Source organism: Astatotilapia calliptera, chromosome 10, assembly GCF_964374335.1.
Source record: "Astatotilapia calliptera chromosome 10, fAstCal68.1, whole genome shotgun sequence".
Classification (NCBI taxonomy): domain Eukaryota; kingdom Metazoa; phylum Chordata; class Actinopteri; order Cichliformes; family Cichlidae; genus Astatotilapia; species Astatotilapia calliptera.
This window is the reverse complement of record NC_137431.1, coordinates 12,493,976-12,516,484: the sequence shown is the minus strand read 5'-3', so window position 1 is coordinate 12,516,484 and position 22,509 is coordinate 12,493,976. Positions and strand designations below refer to the sequence as shown.

General features: G+C 38.5%; 1 protein-coding gene across 4 annotated transcripts in view; it reads left to right on the top strand.

Moving 5' to 3' along the window:
- Window positions 1–22,509, top strand: part of npas2 (neuronal PAS domain protein 2) — a 45,490-nt gene that overhangs the window by 4,902 nt on the left and 18,079 nt on the right. The window contains exon 1 of one of the 4 annotated variants that reach the window (XM_080307045.1): window positions 13,794–14,248. The exons of the other annotated variants lie outside the window; for them this stretch is intronic. The gene's annotated coding sequence lies outside the window, so the exon portion shown is untranslated. Of the gene's footprint in view, window positions 1–13,793; window positions 14,249–22,509 lie in introns of those variants that run through there. 4 annotated transcript variants of the gene reach the window in all.

The window sequence follows — 22,509 nt, the reverse complement described above, 5'->3', positions numbered from 1 at the left end:
TTTTATTGACTGTGAAGCACTATGGTCAACACTGTTGTTTTTAATATGTGCTATATAAATAAATTTTGATTTGATTTGATTTGATTTATAGTATTTTAATTAATTTGTTTATTTTTTAACTATATTATATTAAAAATTTGATATTTATATATATTTTTTCACATCCAGTTTTATGTCTAAGTTAACTATAATAACCTTGTTTAGGACAGAGCTGAATGTTAAGGAAGTTAACTAAACCTGAAATCACTGTGGCTTCTCTAGGAACTTCCTTCAACTGTAGTTAAAGTTTAATGACCATAATCTTACAACCAAGTGACCGAAGGACAATGGAGCCAATTACAAGAAGTAATTAACTCAGTCAAACCACATCACAAACAACAGCATTTCTGCAACAATGTTATTATAGTCGGTTGTATTTATGGAAAACATTTTTTATTTAGATACATGTACAGTGCAAAAGTCTTGAACCACCTTCTTCTAAAGAGCCAGAATTTCTTGCTAAAGCAACACCTTTGAATTCTTAATTTGGTGTCCAAGTCTAATGAAGTTGTCAAAGGGAATAGTTTTATTGCTGTGCACTTGCTGACCCCGATGTTACCCCAGATCATATCAGCTTTCTGTTAGCTGAGCTTTCTGATGTTGCGCTCTATTGCTCTATATCTTAGTAGTTATAGCCTTTCATTTCCTGGAGATGTGTTTTGGATCTTTGTCACAATGACAAACAAACTGAGCTCAGACCATGATGTTATGTTAGCTCTGCTGGGAAAGCAGTGTTGCCATTAATTTTGAACGAATCTCCAACAGCTGTCAACAGCAAAGTCTTGCAAAGATGCAGCAATTTGAACCAAAAATCTCAAATTTACACTTATGAGAACAAAATGCAGTTTTTCATTGGTTCATTCAGGGTATTTCTTTGTCCTATTGTGTCTTTTTATTACTTGTTGGAATTGGTAACCCATAGGAATCAACCCTTAAGGCCCAGTTTACGCAGTCTCATCCGAATATTTGGTGTTAATGTGTGTCCGCTACTTGAACTCTGGGAAGTAATGTGTCTCTAATGTGAGATGCTGGTAACTCTAATGAACTTATCCCCTGTGGCAGACATAACTCGTTGTCTTTCTCTTCCTGGGATTGTCCCCATGAGGATTAGTTTCATCAAGGTGTTAGTTGGCTTTTGCAGCTGAACTTGGGGAAAAAAAACCTTCCAAACGTCTTGAAATTTAATTGAACTTTATATCTTAAAGTTATAATGGAATTTGAATTTTTCAGATTAATGGTTCTTGCTACAGTAGCTGAATATTGTTGTTGAAGCGAACATGTTTATGTTTTAATGGTAAAATCTGTACAGAATCTATAATCCTAAAATTCAAATAGGGCTGTTTCTTTAAGGCCCAATTATAATTGGTTAATAAAAATATAGAAAAACCACAATTATGATTTATATCAAACCAAGTTGGGTGCAAACTGGAAAAAAGCAGCGAAGGCTTACATTTGAGAAGCTGGAACCAGGGAAATTGCTTCAGTGATTCACTATCAAACTAGAGGGCATCATCCTTGGTCTGAGACAGCTTAATCAAGCAATATCACACAAGAGTGAGTGCTGTTTATTGAATATTAGTACAGCTCTGAATGGTTTGCAGGGACAAGGCCACAGCTATGCCGATATTCTCTAAAGCACTATGGCCTTGAGTGAGATATTGCTATCTCAGGTATAAAATTAATTTAAAGTAATAAATGGCAAGAGATTGTGCTTTAAAAAAATATATATATATATAGTGTGGTTTATTTTTTGATGTATTCGCCTCAACCATACGCTATTAAAAATGGACTGCTGCCAGAAAATACATAAACACATTAACTTGTCAGCTCCTTTGTGTAGGCTTTTTTTTTTTTTAGTGGAACTTTATTTCCACTCTTTGCCTCAAGTTCCATGTTACATGATTTTGCTAAGGCACTGATTCTCAGGTTATGGTTGGTGTAAGAAGTAAGTGTCTTTGCAAATTCTGTATACCATCTGTCACAGCTGGGCAGAGAATATTTCAGAGCCTTTCTGTTGCAGACAGCTGGCTTTAAAGCAGCCACAATTTAGCTTTACAGTCAAATATAGGCGAACAACTATATTTAGCAACTTTGAATGCATGTGAAATGTGTATTGTCCAATAAAAATCAGTCAAATTACTTAGTTAAAATGATTATAAAAACATTGAAGTGACGCTTACCCTTTAAAGGCCAATCCACAGCCTTTATTTGTTGGCTTTAGATCGCTGTTGTCCGGTATTTCTGATTCTTAGGTAACATATTTCAGAGAACAATGACTCCTGATGGGAAGTAAGAAATGGTTCCAGTTGAAAGCTTGTACTAAATGGTCCATGGGATCACATGGCACACACCATATCATTTCCTTATATCAGTGCTGGCATATTTTTGTGACAGTGATAATGAAATTGTTATACTGACTCTGTGGAATTCTGCTTATTTCCTCTGATAAAATTTGTTTAGGAATCAATAAAAGACCCAGTTAAGAAAGTGGCCTATAAGGATAATCAGTGATGGCAGAGGTGTCAGTACAGTGTGTAACAGTATTTGGGTTAAGGCCAAAAGCCACTGTTTATTTACACCATTTATTGCTACAGGGTTTATCTTCGATGGTGCTAGAAGCAACAGTCGCCATTAAATTAAATTAATACCAAGTGAAACTGACAGTTTTAAATTATGAACTTCTCTAAATGATGATTTTTTTCAGGTTTTTTGTTTGTTGATAATCTTGTGCGGCCTACTGTGTATGTCTAAATAATTTCTATTTGTAGTGTTTGTTCAAACTGTTATAGTTTTTAGCAAACTTTGCAGACACATCCCAGTCTTATTTTCTCTGTTTTATCATCTTTAGACTCTTTTGACCTGTTGGTCTGATGTGGTGTTTGGGAATTTTTAGACTTGTGAATTCTTGATCAATCTCCAGTAAGAAGATAATGTGGAAGCATTTATAGCCGTAAGGGCAGACATAAGACAGACATGCAGACTGTTATCATTAATCAGAGCCGTTCCCTTTTGTTCCATACCCCTCTATACCGAGGCCTGCTTGCCTTTTTCTTCCTTTGGCCAGTGGAACTATGTTGCACATGACTCCTGAGAGTATGACTGGTATTCATGTCACCCTCTTTGGCCTTGTAACTATGACAGACAAAATGTTCAGCAGCAGTTATATAACTGCCTCTACTGACGTCATCGGCCTTGCTGGTGTCACTGAACTCTTGCTCTAAAGCACACAGTGATTGTCCTCAGTAGCTGCAGGCTCAGAGCCATTACGCCATCATTAAGACATTTGGCTTTTTCAAATCTATTTATTCCTTTTATAAAAAAGAGAAAGCTTTCCTTTTTCTGGCACTGAGACCAGTCACATTATGTGAATTTGCTTCCTCTCTTTTTATTTGTGGCATGAAATGACATTACCTGAAACTAACGTGTGTGAGAGCTCCTCAGTGACACTGCACTAATACTGACCTTTCGGAAAGGTTTTTATGGTACTTCATCATTCAAAGGAGTGAGAATCTACATAAATGAGGTTCTTTTAGAAGCTGTTATCATCATCTGAGTGATGATGATCACCCCCCCCCCCCCCCCCCCGTGTGTCTCTAAAATATAGCTAATTCACAGGATGTAACATTTATTCTTGCTTCACTACAAAAGGTTACGTTTAAGAATCGGGTGTGGCCACACATTGTGTGTCAGATGAAGAAGAAAAATGGGCCTCGCAGTGTGTGTGTGACCTAGATCTAGTGATTCAGATCTCCAGTTGAGGGTGTTGGCTGCATGTGCATTACAACGTTGTTTGCTTTAGTGGAGTCACAACAAGATCGTGTCAGGTCTGATGGTGAAATGAAAAGGGCCCTCCCACGCACATTTCTTTCTTCCTTTAATGTTAAGTAAGCCATATGTAATCTGTGATGTCATGGGGCAAAACCTGAACATGTCCACTGATGGCGAACTGGAGAGTTCACATAGTGCTGTGATACTTGAATTTCATTCTTAGTCTGGGTCCAGCCAATGAGTTCATTACACTTTCCTACTAAAACTTTCCAGTTTCCGAGTTTTTTTGTTTTGTTTTTTTTAATTTAAGTGTTTAAACTTTTTTACTGATTTTCACTCACTGTCCACTTTATTAGGTACATCTTGCTAGTACTGGGTTGAACTCCCTTTCCCATGCAGCACCACCTTAATTCTTCATGGCACAGATAAAACAAGGTGAACTCAATGTCACGTTTAAGAAGTTTGAGATGATTTGAGTTTTGAGAGATTATCCCGTAGAAAGCCATCATCAGGGTACACTGTGGCCATAAGTGGTTGGACAATATTCATGACCTCATCCAAGCTTTCATGTTGTTTTCACTCCAAACTGACCCGACCGTCTAAATGTTGCAATGCAAGACTCATCAGACCAGGCAACATTTTTCCAGTCTTCTCCCAGAACAGTGGAAAGTAGCATAAGAAAGGGCACAAGGCATTTTTGCCCAGAGTAATGAAACACCTCTTCGTTACACCCAGAAAATTTCCCCTCACTGGAAATCTCCTTTCTTCCCTTTTCCGATGCTCGATTTGAACTTCAGCAGGTCGTCTTGACCATGTCTACGTGTAAAAATGTGATTGGCCGATTACATTTTTTCCATTAACGAGTAGTTGAACAGGTGTACCTAAAAAGTAGCTGGTGAGTGCATGCGCATCTTAAGAGAAACACAGAAACATATGATAAAATTGATGGAAATCTACAGGAAGTTCTATTCCACCATCAAGAGGAAGCCAAAAAGACTTTTTTTCAGTTTTTTTTTACAGAGCTGGCAGTGATTTTAGGTTTCTTGAAGGACACTTCATGATTCATGAATTATTGTCACATTAAAGCATGAGTAATGTGCACACATAGTTCCACTCAGATGCAATGGCCTCTTTAAGCTTAGCTGTCTGAAAGAGAGAAAACCAATTGTGTTCCTTTTCATATTTGCACATATACACTGTAACAAAGGTTTATGCTCACAATAAACATGGTGGAATTTCAGTTATTAAAATCAATGTAGGTACAAGAAATCCCTTTAAGCCAAAGGTTCTTTTGTTTGCGAGGTGCAGCCAGTCTGGAGAAAGTTAACAAAAAGAGAGGGTAAACAAAGCTAAAGTAGCTGCACCTGAACTGCGTGGCATGCACAGCTACTCCAAGAAGTCCAAGAAGACAAATGTAGTGTAGGAAAGAAGCATTACAGGTAAAAACATAAAAATATGAAAACTAGTCATTATGCGAGTTGTTTTCCAGAGACTTCTGATGATCCAGCCTTCTGTCATTAATAATGTAGATGTTATTAATTCACTTTCTCAGTTGACTGAGCATCCATCCTGATTACTTGTTAACATTTGTACTACTTTTAAACCACTCATCGGATGAATAAAAGATGCACGATGAGCAGGTTTTGTATCCTGTAGTTCAGCTGAAATGTTAAACTGCCTAAAATAACATGAAATATTTTCATGTAGCTCAAAAATAATCAAATCGAATCAAATATCTGCAGTCCACTGCTTTTTGTTTCGGTAGAATAAGAATTAGGCAGAGTGGATATTTGGCCATAGAGGAAGCCAATATTCAATGTGTTTTAGTCTTTCCTCAAAGAGAATAATTTATAAGCTGCTTTCTACTGTTCTGTGAAACTTAAGAGAGGTTTGCGTGCTCTCAGGAGGAGAGCCTTGAAGATATGGAAGCCATCGTTTCATAACCAGGAAAATGAAACAGCAATAGATAGGAATGGAGACATAAGGTCATTTTTTCCATGGACTCTTTGCGAAAGGCTATTTAAGTTCACTTCAGAGTCTGTGCATAACAGAGGGGCCGGTTGCAGTTTCATAAACACTCACTGGTGAATTCATAACAATGACGTTCGGGTGAACAGCTCAAAAATGCTTCATTTGGAGGCGATGTTTAAGAATGAGACAGAATCTAATCAAAGATCTAACCTGGCATCCGAGCTTGAGTGGTGAAAAGAAAGAGCTCCGCTGCCCTTTCCACCCATGCCCCAGAATGGTGACCCACATATTTGCTCACACTGCCTTAGGTAATTGCATCTTTTTTTTTCCTGAGCAGCAGCAGCAGGCAATAACAGGCTTGGAGTAACTGTGATTCATTTGGAATTGTTGAAAGAATATAATTATAAGAAAATTTGAGAGTGGATCTACCTGGTGAAAGGATGTTTGTTTTATGGGACTGCTTTCTCATTGAAAGGATGCGACCACCCACATTCACCACACACTCCGTGCTGTGTGGTGAATGTGTAATTACATGGCACTTTTGACTAAAGTGTTACCAAAAAGTAAACGTGGAATATATGAAGAAGAAAATCTACATAAAATATGCAGGTTGACTAATGGTTGACTAGGTTGATGGCTGTGAGTTGTGAATTAGTAGCTGCGAGGTTGATGTGAACTAGGATTCATGTTCTTAGCTGATTAGCTGATTATTCAACAGGTGCATTAACAGGTGCAGTTAGGAAAACAGGGTAAAAGAACAGTTTTTTCCCCCCACAGGTGTGGATGTGTTAAACTGCTCTGAGTAGAGTGGCGTTCAGCTGTTGCCTGGGGCAGGATTAGTGTGGAGCTTCTGTTTGGTAGTGATGGGCAAAGCTTGTGGGAAAACTCTCCCGAGAAGGGACATAATGAATTGTTTCTTTACTGTTTTCCTTTTTTCATTTCATGCATTTGAATGAGCTCTAAGGCTTTAGCCGTGGTGCTCCATCTATACTCAATTACACGGTGTGAAAAGTCATTGAGCATCACCTCCGGATGTGATTTTTCTTCCTTCTGTGAGACAGAGCTCACTATTTTGAAGCATTAAGCCACATATGTCTTGAAATTCTTTTCATTTGTTCTTCTTTAACAAGTGGCGTTGAGGTAAATCGTTTGTAGCCTGTAGCTGAGCCCACACTAACAAATTTCTGCTAAAACGAAAGCAACTGTTGCACACTGATAACATGGTGGTGTAGGTCGACACAGCAGAAAAGTGTCAATGATGATGTCTTTAAAAAAATAGCAACAGAAAGCTACTGTCCCGTCTTACTGCAGTGTTATTTTCATTTGAGTCAGAAAATAAACTTACTCGTGTTGCATCAAGTCACTGTGTGCCACACCGAGCACACAGTCCATATAAAGAAATTTAAAATTAGGTGAAAACTCCTGTAGCAACCCAAGCAAGTGACCATAGTTTATCATAGTTTAAGAAAGATGATACATGAAAATATTGACACAGGGCTGATCAGAAAGACTAGTGTATTTAGAGGTATATTTTACTTTATTTTACAGTAGAAAAATATTAATTATGGAAGCAATAAATGTTAGTATATTGGCAATGCAGTGGCTTATAATATACACTTTATTAGGTTCACTTTTCTAGTACTGGATTGGACCCCTTTTACCTTCAGAACACTTTAATTCTTCAATAAACTGCGGGAAAGCTTCCTCAGAGATTTTGCTCCATATTGACATGATAGCATCTCACTGCAGATTGTAGGCTACACATTCATGATGCGAATCTCTCGTTACATCACCTCCCAAAGGTCATTTGAGTTCAGTGAACTCATTGCGACGATCAATAAACCAGTTTCAGTTGATTTGAGCTTTGCCACATGGTGCATTACCCTGCTTGAAAAAGCCATGAAAAAGATGGGTGCACTGTGGTCATAAATGGATGAACAATACTCGGGTCGGCTGTGGTGTTTGAACAATCCTCAAATGGTACTATGGGGTCCCAGCGTTTCATTTTGTTTAAGCCAAATTCGGACCCTAAAGTCAAGATATTGCAGCAGAAATTGAGACTCGTCAGACTAGGCATGTTTTGCTCAATGTGGTGAGTCTGTGTGAATTGTAGTCTCAGTTTCTTGTTCTTAGCTGGCAGTGATGGGACGCTGTGTGATCTTCTGCTGCTATAGCCCATACTGTATATTCAATGTTGGATCTGTTCAGAGATGCTCTTCTGCACTCCTTGGTTGTGATGAGTGGTTGTCTTGAGTTATGCTGCCTTCCTATCGGCTTGAGTAGCTTGGGCCCTTCTCCTGTAACCTCTGGCATCAACAGGGCATTTACCCCCAGAGAACCGCTGCTCTCTGGAGACTTCCCTTTTTCAGATCATTCTCTATAAACCCTAAAGATGGGTTTGTGGAAAAATCCCTGTAGATCAGTAATTTCTGAAATACTCAGAGCAACCTCTCTGGCCCACTTAAATCAAATTTCTTTTTCATTCTGACGATCGGTTTGACTTTAGCGGGTCATCATCAGACTATGTTTTCATGCCCAGTTTTAGTCATGTGATTGGCTGATTAGATATTTGCACTAAAGAGCAGTTTCAGCATGTGTACTTACAGTATTAAACTGTAGATTTTGGCACATATACTGTAAAATTAACAGTGACATGCTGGAAAACCTTGATGCCAGTATTAAACTTTAGGTTAACATGTACATTTATTGCGAAGCTTGTATCTCATCTGTTGTTGTGGGTTGAGAGTGAGTTAAAACTGCTGTAAGGAGAAATCAAAGCATGCAGCCAGCAAGGTTGCTTTGGCACTTTATTAATAGTCAACAGTATAACAAATGACTTCCTGAGTTATGTATGAGAAATCTTGTCGACCAGAAGAAAAATGGAAACCGGCAGCTTGATGGGCATAGCTGGGAGAAAGTAGACACTACACATTGTTACCATGGGAACACAGAGTGAACAGCAGTGCCACCGTCTAATTAATGAAAGTCAGTGCTTCAGCAGAGGGCCGCAATGACATCATCAATACCAGCAGCACAGATGTAGAGAGAGGCAATATGGCTTAATGTCTGAGTAATTATACAAATAGTCACTTTTCACTGATGAAGCTGGAAGCAGTCTGGAAAAAGGTGCAGCATGTAAAGAACGCAATGATGTGACTTCATTATGGAGTGACGCCTGCTTATGAGCACTAAATGTCATCTCATTATCCAATAGCATGACCTACATAAAAAGAGCGCCACTAATCTCTATGTAGGCGGATGGTGAATAATGCAGTAAAATGTGGGAGATCTTTATGAATCTTAGATCTTGTTGGTTGCTGGCAAGGTAACAATGGACTTCAGAATGTTTCTATACAATCAGTCTGGCATCCTGTACTATCTGCTCAATGATTTGGTACTGTAATGTGTGTGTAGTGTGCATGGAGTATGCTATAGAAATAAGAACACAACACAGATCTTTAGCTGCTTTCAGTTATTTGAAAGTCTTTGATTTGCTGACTTATTTATTCATTTAATACACAACCGTGTCAGGAGTTTCTGTGTTAACATGTCATTAAATATGTAAATAGTGGTCATCACTTTATATGAGAGTTAACAATGCAAACAGGACTGCAGTATAGCACAGCAGTGCTCAGAGCTAAACGCTACTGTTAGCATATGTTTAACTGACTTTAATATGTTAGCATGCTACCATTTGCTAATTAGCACTAAATTCAGCACATTTGAGAATTACATGAGAAAAGCCATTTTGGCCCAGTTTTGCAATATATTGAAAACATACTATTGCAGTTTACTCTGAGAATCTTCAGAAGACTAAATCTATATATAATTAGGTCAAGGGCTCACCAAAGTCACTAAGAAACATTTCTGGGAATCATTACCCAGTCAAGACAAACAACCGCCAGACCTGATTGACCAGCACTGTCATCCTTAGAACTAAGCCACTACACACAGCAGTGGTGGTAATTAGGTCAGAGTGCCACATCCTTGTTAGATTTGCTCTATCAGCCCAAAGAACATTATTCGTTTGGCACCAACACTACTCATTCATGGAGGGGCACATTTGGAAGTATTTGTGCTCTAAAATGTTTTGGCGAGAGCTTCAGAACCTACAGTGTCAGACCTTTGAAAAAGACAGTCCCAGTGCTGTGTATGCATTACTGAAGCTTGAGGAAAAAATTAATGGAGCATTAAGAGACAAAGCAAGCATGTACTTAACGGGAGTTAGGTGGTGGAGGAATCCTAAAGTGAAGCACTCTGTTTAGGAAAGAAAAAGTACTCACTGACTTTGGATCTTTTTTTTTCTGATACCTTTTAGGGCATCACAGTTTCAGAGTTGACAGATGGGTAAATCTGAGTGTACCTTATGCAGTTTATTAACTTCATTTTGCTTAATTTCTGGATGGAGTTTGTAGATTTTTACCAATCATAACCCCATGAAGCCTCTGAATACCTCTGTGTGGTCTAATTGTTGGTTGTTTGAACTCCTCGTGACTGATTTATCCTCCAGGACTTCTGTCTGTTTCATTCACCATCTCATATGAGAAAAGTGTCTTTTACAGGTCTGATCACAGTATAAGCAAACCTACATTTTGCAATCTAGTTTCTAGAGGCATATTTACAGTTGATGCTTGAAGCTGACTATTATTCATGCTTTTAGTCGGAAGTGCATCGGTTTGCTTCTTACTGTTGCCAGACTGTAAGTGAAAGTACATTTTATTCTAGTACTTTTGTGAAAGTGACTTAAGCCTCCAGAAACCATCAAAATTATCTGCAGTAACAAAGCTTTCGTTCTTACTTTCGCTCGCTTTCTTTCGTTCTTGAGCAGGCTGAAATTGCACGCGTATAGTTTAGTTTTCCGTTTTTGGTTTGCGTTAGCACACAGCGCATTTTGCATAGTTTCTTTGTTTAAGTTGAGCCATCTCAAACATGTAAATCGTGCTGTTTCTTCTTTGAGATGGCTGCATTAACGATAGCTTCCTCGGGATACATTAACAATACATCATTCTTGCTATGTTTTCTTCTATTTTTCTTTTTTCAACTTGTCAGCACTTCCTTTTTCCCCCCAAGGTTGAATTAGGTCACATTAGCTGTGCTGCATGCTCTACGACTTGATCGGCTACATTTCTTCAATATAAATAAATCCATTAATTACAACAGGTAGTGACTAAAATTTAAGGACAGTTCACCTCTTCCCAGCCCTACCTACCAGATTTGTCATCTACCTGACTTTCAAGTTTCTCAGTCGTGACAGAAACTAGAGCAACCAGTGTGATCACACTATGGGAGTAACACAGAAAGGGACAGCACTGAATGCAACACTGAATTTGCTCAGTGCAGTATGGGGGTGTCAGAGGTGCACTGTGCCCTCCACTTTGTTGGATGCACTGTTACAAACTTTAGTTTTAAGTAATGCAGACCTGTCAAACTAAGCTGTTCCTTCTGCTGTGTTTTATTTGTATTTTATTTTTTTAAAATAGTATATCTTTTTATTCATAGAAGATACTTAGGGGTTCTGCAGATATCCTAGCAGTTCTGCAGTCACTTTCATAAGTGCAGGACTGAGGATGTTGCACAAACTACACAGATGTTAGGTGTGCAAGAAGTGTGTGAAACTGTGTAGCTGCAGTGGTGCAGCCACTATCAGGAGTGGTAATACAAGGCTTTTAGTTTCAAGGTTGGTTAGCGCTGACAAATCACAGCGGAGTCATGCCAACGATGCAAGAGTCAGTTAAGAAGGTTCAATCACCTGATGGAGGATGTTTATGTCTCCAGAGAGGCTTCATGTATAACTTGGCTGGCAGAACTGGCATCATCCTGGTACCACCTCATGAGCCAGTCACTGAAATTGGGACTACTACAACAGCTGCAGGCTGCATCAGCTGTGTGGAAAATGTGACTCATTACATTAAGATGGTCATTGAGACAAGTGGTCTGCATATCTACCGTGGCCTCAAATGTGCGTCTGGAGTTCAGGGACATCTGGAGAGAAATTCAAATCATAAAACATCACGACGACCGGCCGAGCCAGAAACAGACGCTTTGACTTTGAAATTATGTGTCCATGTTTTTGTTTTTTTAAATTCCAAATACTTTTTTCCTGTCTGGGTTAAAACATTGATTTTCTTTTGTTGTCACCTTAGCAATAAAACCTGTATGCTTTAAAAGCAATGCTGGGAAAAAAGGACCCAGAAGGACCCACAAAATATAGAAAACAAAGTAAAGATTTTCATGTCATCTGTTCAGATTATTTTACTGAAACTGTTCTCTCCTCAAATTTTTAATATTTTCTTGCATTTTACAAGTTGCTCTGTTTTATTGATTTAAATGGATTTAGCAAAACCTCTTCAAAGTACACGCTGGCACTCACAGGTTAACACTCACACTCTTCATTATGAAAAGCTCAATTTTTCTAATTAAGAACATGCACTTAAAGCTCTCTGATGTCAAAGGCTAACTTGTCAAAGCAGTTGACACTCACTCTCTAATGAGATGAGGCACAACAGGTGACAACGTTGATTCTCATGTGCTCTGTGCTCTTTATTCACACGAGAACTGGCCTTGATTACAAGATCTTCCATTAAAGAAACATATTTATGTAACCCAAAGTATTTTAAATAAGAAGGAAAGGATAGCACATCAGTGCAATCAAAGATGTGGCTATTTCCTACTGAAAAATTTTGTTTTTTTTAGTTATTATTTTACTTAACATTGTCTAAATAATCCAAAATATGGTCTCCTCAGTTGTTTGTGAGTAAGCAAGCCTCACATGCAGTTAATAATGTAAACCATCTATGTTGCTAACAAGTACAGTAGAGCTTGATATTTGGGAAAGTATAAGTGTAAAAAGAGTCTCACATTTACACATTTGGCACCTACCGTAATTGTTCACGATTACTGTTTTGAAGATTATGGTCTTTAAAGATCTTTAAAAATTAAAGGTGCATTCAGAAATGTCATAGGGAAACAAAAAAACTAATTAGTCTACCTACCATTAAGTTATTAGAAATCATTTATCAAGTAATGAGGGCTATAATCAGTAGCAGTGAAATCGTGGCTTTAGCCACATAGACTAAGTGGCATCTATCCATACAAAAGCCATCCATACATGTCATGTTAATAAAATTTAGGACTTGGTTAAAATGGCTGGTGTACTGATAGGCTTTGTCCAAATAGTACAATTAGATAAACTACTGATATGACTGTGACAGTCATATAGGCGTACTACAGTAAAACCTCTGCCTCATTTTTTAACCCTCCAAATAATTTATCCATGTAAATGCTCTCTTTGGTTCTTTTAACATTCTCGACATGCCCACATCTAGCTGCTTGTGAAGCCACTTGACAGACACAAAATACTTGGAGACTGTCCATCATTAAAGCTTGAAATTAGTCATGTAGACTGCTGACCCACATTTGGGACTTCAGCTGAGGAGAGAAGGGAACCAGGAAGTTTAAAAAAAAAAAACACACATAGGAAGTGTATGGGGAAGTACTTGGGGGGCAAAACAAAAGTCTACAGCGTCTTGTTTTGGTTATACATTGAGGTGTTGTCATCTTTCTGTATGGCCTGCCTCCCTTCACCCTGCAGATTTAAATAAATGGTTTATAAACTTATAAACAGGGTCAGACAGGCTAATCTGCTCTGTGTTGCTGGCAGGGAGGAGGCACCGTTCACCACCTCCTCCTGCCCATGTGATTTGCCTTAATATATCAGCAGTACCTTTAAGGTCAATTTGCAGCATGCCATCACCCCCTCCTATAGACTCCTTCTTGTGAATGTAAAACTATATCTTAGTAGATTAAAGGTTAGGCTCCTATGGCCAAGTCTCGGTAGGCTTCACAGTTTCAAACAGTCGGAAAACTGCGGTGCAAAAGCCACATTACAAATCTACTCTTCTTTGCATTGCTCTAATGACATTTTAGTGGGTTGTTATTATTCATTAAGCACGTGTTAAAGATTGCAATCTGCCCCCTTCCTTCCCGGTCACAAGCGCAGGTTTCTTTCGGTTGTGTTGCACAGCATTGCTGCTTATGCTGCTGCTGCCTTCGTTACCCGAGTATTGAGCTACCAGCTGACCTACTTTCTCTGCTCTCAGCCACTCGGTCCTGTTTACAAGCCGCTGCCAGCGGAGGATGTGGAGTACAGACCCTGGAAAAGAGAGAGAGAGAGAGAAAGACCGCAACTACAGAAAAAAAAAGCCACGAATCAGAAATTTGGTCCTCTGTTGTTGATAAATTAGGACTGTCAAAGCCGCAGAGAGCTCACCGGCGATTAATAACAGCACGTTATTAACTTAAGGCGCTGTTATGCAATTTAACGCTTTCAGCGCTCTCGCTTGGTTAGTCAGAGGCTGCTGATTGCGCTCGGCTGCTATGCTGTAGTTTTTACATTTTTTTCTTTTAAAAATGACTAGTTTGGTTAAAGTTAAGTGTGGATTCGGATTTCTGCTGGAGACCTGTTTTCAAGGTATGTGAGATTTAACTTAAGCTTTCAGTTTCGCGTCACTGTGACAGACGAGCGCAAAATGTTGTCATAGGCTGCTGCCACCCGCTTACTCCGTTTTATATGATCAAAGTTCACGACTGGACTCTTTTCCCAATAAAAGAGAGGTGGGCGAAAGCGTGTTTATTAGACGGAGCACAGGCTGATTTGGCTGGTTTGGGTAAAATCCAGGTGTCCGTATGTTTGACAGCGTTAGCGCTCTTGAATGCTGCTTACATGTTTTCAGCTCAGAGTCATCAAGTGCCCTGGTTACAAGGCTGAAATAACCTATTTTTCCCTCCACCCGTTGTGCCCCCGATGATGACATTAATGGCCAAAACACCAAAGGGGTTTTCGTCATTGCTTCCTCTAAGACGCCACAAAGAAAAATGTTAAATGTCACCGGAAAATGTATGCTTAGATAATTTCTCAGCAGGCTTAGGGTCAGGCTGATGTTACCCAACCTGGCAGCTTTAAGCCTACTGGAGTTCACATTTCTCTGACAAACCCACAGGTCTTCGAATTCACAGTCCAGTCAGGGCTTTTTGTTTATTTATTTATTTGTTAATATAATTATTTGAAACTGAAAGGGATTTCTTATTAGAGCAAAGCATTTCCACTGTTTGAGTCTACATCAAGTGTGGCAATGCTATTTATTTACCCTGTACATACTGGGAAGTTAAAGGGTCAGTGAGGGCTGTCAGTGGCCTTTCCTCTGTTTTTCATTTATAGGTTTGCAGCCAGTTGAAGTGCTTCCTGCTTTCTTATCGGTTAAAGGCAGCTACACCTACACTGGAAATCATAACACGGCACATTTAGAAAGACGTTTTTATATGTTATTGAATGCATTTTGAAACAAGTGTTCATGTTTGCATGTGCTCATCTGTGCGTACAGTATGCAGCGTTACACGTGTGTTTGATAAATGGTGGTGAGGTTGTACGCTTTCAAATAACCAATAATATGAATGTTGTACAGTCATGACGCAAATGAGAAAAGGGTAAATGCTGTGCAAATTATTTCAGATTTTATGTAATCTAGGCTTAAGCAGCAAGACCTAGATACATGTTAAAAACGTTTCCACACTGACTGAAATAAAGCTTGTCCAAGCCCAGTTAGTGTTTACCTGACGGCTTGAGCTGTCAGCTCAAACCCAGATGCAGGTGGATGTGGTCAGACAGTTTAAACCTGCAGACGAGCAGATAGTAGTCGTCCAGCGCCAGAGCCACAGAACAGCTTTCTGTGTGGAATACCAGAGTAGTTGTGGGGAATGGTGTTGGCTGTCAGAAAACCTGCAGAGAGACTTTTTCTGTTGCCTGGTTCACTTTCCTGTGTGTTATTCTAGGGTTGCAAAAAGTTATATATAATACTTTTGTGAGTCATTAGGCCTACTCAGCTTATCATGACACAGTTGTCCTGGTTATTCAGAGCCGTGGTTTATCTTTTTTCTTTTTTAATTGTAACCTTTCAATCTGGGAACCAGATTCTTGATTATTTTTGGAGGAGCAAATAATTTATATGTTTATAGCATGTCTATGTTTTTCACTTGTAACTGCATAATGTAAATGTATAACAACTGGTGGGTGACCACCGTGCAGTTTGTATTTCCTAGCTAATGTCCTTTTGAATTCATTACAGATATTTCCTCGTGGCTCCATAGTGCACTGCTTTCCAGGTTTGATCCCGGGAAAAGCACACAATTCCCCTTGGTGTTGAGACAGGAAGGGCATCTGGTGTGAAAATGCTAAAACATGCGGCGCTATCTACTGTGGTGACCGCTTGTGAATGAGGGAGCAGTTGAAAGTAGCTACTTTATTACATCATTATGTTTTTTGTTTGTATTCTAAAGAGGTTTTGTGCATTTAGCAAAATCTGTATATCAGACAGATAAAGCAATGGTGCCCCCATCTTGGGTTTTTAATCAAACAAGAGGTTAGTGTGCTAGCATATTAGCAAAGAACGTACACATACCTTTTAATTAGGGCTAACATATAGAGTATTGGAGCAGGCTTCTTGGTCAGATTGTTAATACTGCATAGCAGACCACATTATATGTAAAGTAATTTGATTTAAAGGCACTAACAGTGGTGCAGTGAGAGGTAGGGCTGGGCCATATAATACCGTTCACGGTAATACCGGTATAATGTTAGGCAACGATAGGAAAATGAAATATCGCGATAGAATGGGAGTAAAACGCGCATGCGCAGTGCCTTTGTTTTCATACGCACATGGCCGATTGTTGAGTGAAACAGATGAACCAGAATTGGTTTGTAAAAATGGTGCAACTGGTTTGGTGTTTGTCCGTCAGATACACGACAAAGCACATTTTTTTGCAGAACATGCAAGCTGCCGTCGTTATTGTCGTATTTGTCGGACTAAGATGCTCTTAAATCTGGGAGTAATCTGGGTCCTAAACTCCGTCTTTTTCAGGTCAAACAACACTGCAGCATCACTTAGAGTTAAAAACTGTCTAAATTCTTTCATCTTTAATAAAACGATCAGCATTGCTGCTTTACCAGGTGTAACTATAAAGTTTAACTTCCAGGCATCCATGAAAACAAAAGTTATTACATTTAACGGAGTTAGAAGTTAGCAGGAAGCTAGCGGAAGTTAGCTCGCTAGTTTCGCTAGTTACCTAAGCATGATATAGCATGTTCTGACTGAGAGATTTCTGAAAAAAATCAAACGTACAGCTCTGCTATCACTTCCAACATAAATGAAGACAGGAAACTAAACAGCAGTGACGTTTGTAGGGTTACTGAAGTTGGGCTAGCTGGTATATAATGAGCGACACAGCTATGTTAGCATAACATAAACAGTGAAGCTGGAGGACGAACACTAACACTTTTCCACTTATAAAAGTTAACGTGAAGGTTCTTCATGGTTAGAGACAAATGCAATCGCATGGCAGGATGCTGTAAACGGACCAAACTTCAGTCAGGAGAACAACTGAGATAATCCATCCACAATACAAGGTTAGTCATTAATATACTGCAACAACATGGGAATAGAGCAGCTGCCAGAGAATTCAACATTAATGAATCAATGGTACAGAAGTGGAGGAAGCAAGAAGAATGAGTTTAATAAAGTTTGATTTATCTGACTGCTTTGTTTCGCTTAATGTGCCTTATAATCCCGTGCACCTTATGGTCCGAAAAATGCGTACTGCACCTCTTTTTAACTTCAGTGGATATTATACATGGTTATGCTCAGGATATGTCAGCCCATTTCTACTGGAAATGCCTTTTGGTTAAACTTTCAGCAAGGAATTTGCATTTGCACTGTTACATTTTTATAAAGCTTTAGTGTACATAAAAACCAGCTTCTTGTTTAAGTGAAAATAAATGGAAGGTTGTCTTTTTGCGCTAGTAATGTTGTCGCATCAATTATATCGTCGGTTATATCGTTATCGCAAATTTTCAAATATATATCGTGATAAATATTTTTGGCCATATCGCCCTGCTCTAGTGAGAGGAACAGTTCGCTGTCTCTAATTAGCTGATGCTAACACCGCTAACACTGCTGTGTTACCATGCAGTTGTCTGTCAAACCAGCTCTGCCCAAATAAGGCATTACTGTATACCTTAATAGCATTTAAAGGCTTAGTTGTTAAAAAATATATCACCCAGTAGGAGGGATTTAACCTTTTTCTGTAGCCGTCTGTTAGCCTCAAGCTACCATGTTTGATATACTGCAGCTTTTGCATTTCCGAAATGGCCTAATTTTTCAAACCTAGACAATGCATTTAGAGTTTTTTGAGGCGGGGGTTTTGTTGTAGTTTTTAAAACAGTCATAGCTGATAGCTAATATTTAAAGGGATTTGATTTTCCGAGCTAATTTGATATTAGTATTGGTTAGTTTTTTATGTAATGAGCAAATGCTCATTACTATGCTAATGGTTAGCAAAGGTTTGCTAGGTTCTTGTTCATGGATGGAAAAGTAGTGGGCAATAGGGATGCATTTTAAGTCGAATTGTGAATTGTGCTAGAAATCAGAGGGTGAAACAATCCATGGATACATCAGATTTGTTAACTAAATTCAACAAATGCAATTTTTGGAGATTTAGTTCAAATCTCAAAGTACTCCCAGTCTTACTCTGTGCTCAGAGACGTTAAAGAGAGAGAGCTGCCCCACTGTTAACGTTACAATCTAATTTCTTGATTGTAACTCAAAATTTGTAGTTTAAGTGTTTATTTATTAGATCTGTTCAAATGCAGGCTAACTTTGCAGGTCTTAATTCTGATTTGTAAGTTGTGAAATAAAGTATAAGTAGAAAAATTATAGCTCTTGATCAGTTAAATACAGTTTATCACATTATCTGGTCTTTTGCCTTACAAATTAAATACTGAGTTTTGCTCCTATATACTTGTGATTTTAGAAAATAACATTTCACCAAGCTGTACTTTGACAATGACACACTAGCAGTATGTGCATGCCATCAATATAGGAAAATGTTAATTAAATCTATTCTACATCACATGACAGAAAATCTTTAAAGCTCACATGCTCGCTGCCCGTATCGCTAGCGCTGTGTCAAACAGGTATTTTTTTTGTTGACAGAGAAATATCTACTGTCAGCATCTCTCTTCTCATCACGCGCCCATGCCTCTGCAAGCCAGTATTAAAGTTTGCTATCAAAAACAACCAGTTTGCTGCTGCTTTTGCATGAGGGTAATCCATCATTAAAAAGATCCACAGATAATATGACAGTTCCTTAGCATCTCATACGTTTTAAAACTACAAAATGAAAAAAATAAAACTCATCCTGCCTGAATGTGTTTGCAGCTCATTACCTGAGTGTTTTAAACATCATCACAAATACCCACCAAAAGGTGAAAAAGCAAAAGTGGAGAGGACATGAGAGCTTTTTAGATGTCATTCACTGCAGTAGAGGAGTACTTTTAGGTCCTCAGCTCTCAGCAAACAGCATGACACCAGCATGCTTTTTTACTCATTAAAGCCATTAGTGAGCTTCACCGACTCACATCTGAAATGAAAATAAGGGTTGTAAATGTTTCAAATGTGAATGTAAATTATTTTAATCTCAAAGTGATAATAGTTATTACGTTTAAATTAAATGCAAAGATGGAGCATATTAAACCTAATAACAAGCTATAGTTGAAGGTGGAGAGTTCTTTTAAACTGCAATACAAAGTCTAAATGCTAAGAATTCACAAAGAAAATGAACTATTTCATGGCCATTGTCATTGGCTCTGCCTTTTTTACAGCCTGTTTACATACAGTGTTCATCATGAACTTGAACTTCAGTGTACCACCTTGCGAAGTGAGCTCAGGTTTCAATGTAAAGGGTTTTAAATACCCGAAGGCATGAGTGTAACGAGACTCGGATGTTTTTTAGCTGTTGACCTTGCGAGGTGTGGTTTAACCTCAGTACTAGAATGCAGATGGATATGTGAGGTTTATTTTAGCTGTGCAGAGAAAAGATACATTTAAAGCTGCATGAGGTGATTCTTAATGCAGTGTTTCTCTTTAATCTTGCGAAGAAAAAAAGGACATTTACACAGTAGATCAGTTTATGAGTGGTAATTTCTGTTGCTTGCTATACAAACTTCAGCTTTTTTGTTTTGTCAACAATTCAGGAAGATCTTTTTCGTCTGTGTCTATGCAGTAAAAGCATAAACAGTCTAAAGAGTAGTTTGGCAGTAAGTAGGGCAGTAAATGCAGAAATTGTGTTTCTGATTAAACATTGGCATTTCCCCTCTGCGGTAGCTAATGTTTTTTTGTTTTGTTTCATTTAGTTTTTTTGCAAGGCATTTCTCATCAATCTGGCCCAATTAAATAAGAGCTTGATTTTTCAGTAACACTTGCGAGTTTCATTCTGAGTCTTTACCTTTGTGTGCAAATCTTTACTAAGCTATGGAAACCTGAAAGTGGAATGGAAGTTTGTGTGTCATAAAGAGGACATCCGTAGCTACACGCTAATGCTAAGACGTCACAAATTTATAGTGACCTAAGGCATAATGTCACCTTGTTAACATGGGAACCTTTTCCACAACAATGTACAAGTAATGACATTAAAGTTGCTTGAATTACTGCTTTGCAGTGAAAGACTTTCAGCAATATCTTCTTGCTTTGTGCCTCTCATTTGAGTTCCTTACCTTATTAGCTTACTCTGACCCATTTGACGCCCTACAAATGGCTTCATATAAGCTACAAATAGACTACATATATGCCCATGAAGTATGGGGAAAGAAGCAAACTAGAAATATAAATTATGGGTGAGTGTTTGATTTTTGCCTGCTGCTCTGTGTTTTGGATTCTTTTTGGACTGGAAGGATTTTACTGCGGAGCAGTTGCAGTAAGCTGAGGGCAGTTTCTGCAGTAAAACACAGACAAGGATAGCATAGCAAAATGTTAAACACCAGAGCCTGAATTTAACGCAAAATGTAGCATTTGGATCTTTAAAAATATGGATTGGCGTGAAAACAAAGCATAAGTGATATGCTTTTAGTTTAACAATGGTCACCTTTGAAATATCAGCTGTGTGCATAGTCTCCAAATATTATACATGCAAAGTTGAAAGTTCACATAATTTTCCTTTGCTTTGTTTTAGATTAGACCCCGACCTATTTATTGGCCATGTCGATATATTGGCTGATATTACGTATTTCAAAACATACCAGTACTGGCATTTATAAAGATCAACAAATAAAAATGTTGCACGGGGCCTGCTGACATCACAGTTCAGGTGTTTTCGTCATGCCACGCTACCATTAACTTAAGCCTCTTATCACTGCAGTGATACAGTTGGGAGGTGTTATTTATTAATAGAGAAAATTGTTTCAATATTTACCGGTGCACAGAGCAGAGAAACATCTTTTAGTTCCCTTATATTCAAGAGGAGGAACACATTTCCAGGCTGATATCTCCAAAGGTGGGCAGCTCAAAAGTAGTCTTTGGTGTTAGCCATACTGTCCCTTTAAATCAGATTTAAATGCATATAAGAGCATGAATTTCAGGATAAATGATAGAGAATAACTGAATAAAATGGTCTGAGGTAAATTACGATATCAAGCATGCCAGTGGGGAAATGTATACTTTAGCATATGAAGGAGGTTGAGAATGAGATTAATCCATGGATTTCCTCTCCAGAAGTTAGCCCATCATCTTTTCATATATTCCCCGTTAAGGAATGCACATAATTACATTTCTACAACAGTGCTGGCGTGCAAGTGGTTACTGGCTCAATTACCTCAGGCTGAAGTGGTGCTTAAACACCAGCTTCAAACAATTGTGTGTTCCTATATGCTCTATAGGAACAAGAGTCTGGAAACCCAAGATAGAAAATGATCCCTTTTATGAAGAAGGAAAGGGTGTGAGCTAAAATGCAGTTTTTCTTTTGCTTAGGCCAGAGACTTTTATTCTTTTTAGCAGTGAGCTGTTAAAGACTGCAACACATCACTCAGATATCTCCAGTCACAGTGATTCTCTTGTCCCTCTGGGTCTCGTTTAGATGCAAAATAATGGAAGCAGCAATATCTAGTAATTTTGCCTGAGGCCACTCAGTGTAGGCTACATTTGGAGTAAGACAAACACAGACGACTGCCTGCATTAAGAAGGACCACTAACTATAATTATAATTTGAATATAACTGATTCAGAGTTGAATTTATTTCCAGACCATGAAACCGCGGACAATTTTAATCAAGGTTAAACGAAAGCATGAGCGTTGCTTTCCTACTGGAAAGTGTCTGGAATATAATAATTGCTCTTAATTTCTGGCTTTCTAAGAAGATGCACGGTATTCTGTCAGCCACAATTAGGGGAAAACATATGTTTTCATGTATAGATTATATGGAGACGTGTTATTAATTGGTCTGTAAGTGAAAACAGTCTCATGCTGTTTAACTGGAGCTGTCCAAAGCTCGTCTGAGTGAGTTCTTAGTTTGGTCTATAAAAGAAGCGTCTGCTCCATGTTCTTTAAGATTGCCGCATACAAAGGATGTGTGAAGAAGGTGGTTGCTGTGCACTCTGTTTTTTCAGGCCAGGTTATCATAAGAAGTGTCTGCTTCAGACATTTTTCTAGGTCAGAGGAGCTCGTTCTAAGCAAAAACACTTCTTAGGTGATGAAGTACTCTTGCCAGGTGAAAATAGCTAATTTGTTTCATGCTGTGTTATTAATGTCTTTCAGCAGCACACATTAAGTCCTCACAGTAAAAACAGCATTTTTGAATGCAAGTCCTACAGAAAATGCTAACTTTCACGGTATTAACATTGGTGCGACTGAT